General features: G+C 46.9%; 1 non-coding gene across 1 annotated transcript in view; it reads left to right on the forward strand.

The window, feature by feature from the left end:
- The first annotated feature begins 3,098 nt into the window (after nt 1-3,098).
- Nucleotides 3,099-3,111, forward strand: part of LOC129232947 (small subunit ribosomal RNA) — a 1,812-nt gene continuing 1,799 nt past the window's right edge. Inside the window, exon 1 of the ribosomal RNA XR_008581405.1 lies at nt 3,099-3,111. This exon is cut by the window's right edge and continues 1,799 nt beyond it. This is a non-coding gene — a ribosomal RNA (small subunit ribosomal RNA).

Consider the following 3,111-nt stretch of genomic DNA (forward strand, 5'->3'; position numbering starts at 1 on the left):
TACTAGAGAAAAATTAAGTCGATGTCTACTTAGTTCAAGCTTGTCCCCGCGTGTCGAATCTATATACTTTTCTCCGCACACACCCCACCACTTAGCTGTAAGCCTCAGGTTTCGCTCTAGCAGTAACCGCACGGCGATGCCCGTCCTAAGAATTTAAAAGAAATCCGTTGAACAAAACAAAAATCCCCCCCCCCCTACACACACACACACACACTTCTTTCAAATGTGAAATGATCATTTTTCTTCAACTATAATGCATATACACCTTTTCAAAACACCATTAAAGTCTCTTTTTGACTTAAAACGATTCGCAAAATATACATAAAACGTTTAACATTAGCTTTAAAACTAAAGCTAATCCTTCAACTACATAGTTCATCGCTTAACGCGTCAAGCAAAGACGTTACCGAAACACTGTTTTTTAGCGAGTGACACGGTTTCTTTCCCTGTAATTTAAAGTATTTCACCAAGTAAACATTGCTATATCAAAAACGTTATAAAGAACAATCACAGTTGAATAATACGACAAATCAAATTATTTGCTTGGATAAGTAACTATCTTCAACTATAAGAATAAAAACAAACGTTGAAGAAATAAGGAAAACAAAACACAATAGAAAAATCTTACAAAACCAAATTATGTACCGGAACATCGTAAAAAAAACGCATAACAAAATATGTTCGCTGATCACGACAGCGTAGCATGGGCAATTAAATCCTTTGGGACCGCACCGATAAGCAAGCGTTTCGCGGAAAAGGGTACGGTACATAACGGATTGGGTCTCTCGGGACTGCATCGATAGGCCAGCGGTAGAGTCCGCCACACTTCCGTTCTCCGTAAGAACGGGATTTATTTTTTTTTTTTCGCGGAAGAGGATACGGTTGGTGACCGCAGGGATCTCTCGGGAGTCCCCGCCGGGGCACTTGCGGCGTGATCCTCCGTACTTCAGCTCACCGAACGAACGTGTTGTTTCGTGAAAGAACGGTAGATGACCAATTAAATCCCTAGGGATCGCACCGATAAGCTAGCGTTTCGCGGAAAAGGGTACGGCACATAACGGATGGGATCCCACGGGACTGCATCGAGAGGTCAGCGGTATAGTCCGCCACACTTCCATTCTCCGAACGAACGGTGTTTTCTCTTTTTTTTTCGCGGAAGAGGATACGGTTGGTGACCGCAGGGATCACTCGGGAGTCCCCGCCGGGGCACTTGCGGCGTGATCCTCCGTACTTCAGCTCACCGAACGAACGTGTTGTTTCGCGAAAGAACGGTAGATGACCAATTAAATCCCTAGGGATCGCACCGATAAGCTAGCGTTTCGCGGAAAAGGGTACGGCACATAACGGATGGGATCCCACGGGACTGCATCGAGAGGTCAGCGGTATAGTCCGCCACACTTCCATTCTCCGATCGAACGGTGTTTTCTCTTTTTTTTTCGCGGAAGAGGATACGGTTGGTGACCGCAGGGATCACTCGGGAGCCCCCGCCGGGCCACTGGCGGCGTGATCCTCTGTCCTTCGGCTCCCCGAACGAACGTGTTGTTTCGTGGAAGAGGGTACCATATATGACCGTAGGGATCCCCAGGGACCCCACCGGTGTTCTTGCGGCGTGGCCCGGAGCACTTCCGCTCACGGAATAACTGTTGTATATCATTGCATCCGGATTAAACCTCTTCCGGTTTCTGCGTTAATTGCGTGGCTGTGTGTGACGAAATTTCTCGTTATTGCAGGTGAGTTCCAGTCTTTGCGGATAAACCAGGTGATCACATTAAATGGATCTCGTATCTGTGTTAATTATGCGTTTCGAGAAATCCCTGTCTTTTGCAGGAGAAGTCAACCCTTTGCGGATACGCTAAAAAGGGATCTACAGACATTGATTACAACAGCTACACATCAAGGCTATGGTCGCGTGCGCAGGCCTGCCCGGCCGCCCCCAAGGGCGCGCGGGGCGAAGCTTTTTTTTTTTTTTTGACATTAATCAAAAACTGATTGGCTTAAATAGACCTATCAAAAAGACGTTCTCTGAATTGCCATACTTCTGGTGTTACAATGCAAAGTATTAAGACATGTGACAAGATTGAGGGAAAAATCAGTACACAAGCAAGAATCGAAAATTAATGCCGATATAGAACGTTAAAATTTGACGGAATTCCATTGGAGGCAAGTGTAAGAGGCAAGCGCTGCCATTTCAAGAAATTATCAATAGTAAGTTTTTTAAGCTAGGTAGGAAATTTCAGTTAGGTTGTGTTAAAAACGTAAAAATAATTGAACTAGAGTATCAAAGTATTTTCATTCTTTAAAGTGCATTTTGTTAATTTATTGGTCAAGATTTGAGGGTTAGCCTCCAAGGGACCATAAAAAGATCAAGTCCAAAAATCGAGCAACTCCAAAAAAAAAAAAAACCGACAAAGTCCAATGTATGGAAAATTGAAAACACACGCGGAAACTCGCGAGGCAGAGCGGAACCACAATCACCTACTCTTGACAAATGTGCCTCGGCGAGAGAAAAACAGCCGCCCGTTTTTAACGAACCGTCGATGAGCGTGAGGGGGAACCCAACACAATTTCAATGAGATTCGCACTAAGTGTGGGCAGTGTCTGCTCGGAAGATTAGTTGGTGAAGCATAGTTATGCGCTGTTTTAGCAGCGTGTCGGCTGAAATCGACTAATCAGAGAGCCGAGACGGTACTTCGCGGTGATCACGGTAGCATTCCGGTGATTCGCCACGTGTCTCCTGCCGACGACCACCCGGTGGGTCCGAGCGCCGGGATTCCCTATAGCTCAGTGCTGCTTATCTGCTTGCGGCTCGGCGATATGACCCCGTAGCTGCGCATGCAAAACCGTGGTTACGGAAGCGGGTTTTCTGCCGCTTCGTCCGAACGTGAATCCTCGATGACTGTGCGCTCTTCCTCCTGGGCGTTTAAGCCTTTGGGGAGGTGATTCTGTGTTCAGAACCGCTTCGGAAGAGCTCGTTTCCTAGACCGTATTGAGTTACGAGGGGCTTGCCGTCGATCGCTGGTCCCGCGCCCCCGTCGAGTGCGGGGGCATGCAGTACGACTGTCGGATTCGTGTCTCGAATGTCCGGCTAAAGCGGACTCTACCTGGTTGATC

Source organism: Uloborus diversus, unplaced genomic scaffold, assembly GCF_026930045.1.
Source record: "Uloborus diversus isolate 005 unplaced genomic scaffold, Udiv.v.3.1 scaffold_14, whole genome shotgun sequence".
NCBI lineage: Eukaryota > Metazoa > Arthropoda > Arachnida > Araneae > Uloboridae > Uloborus > Uloborus diversus.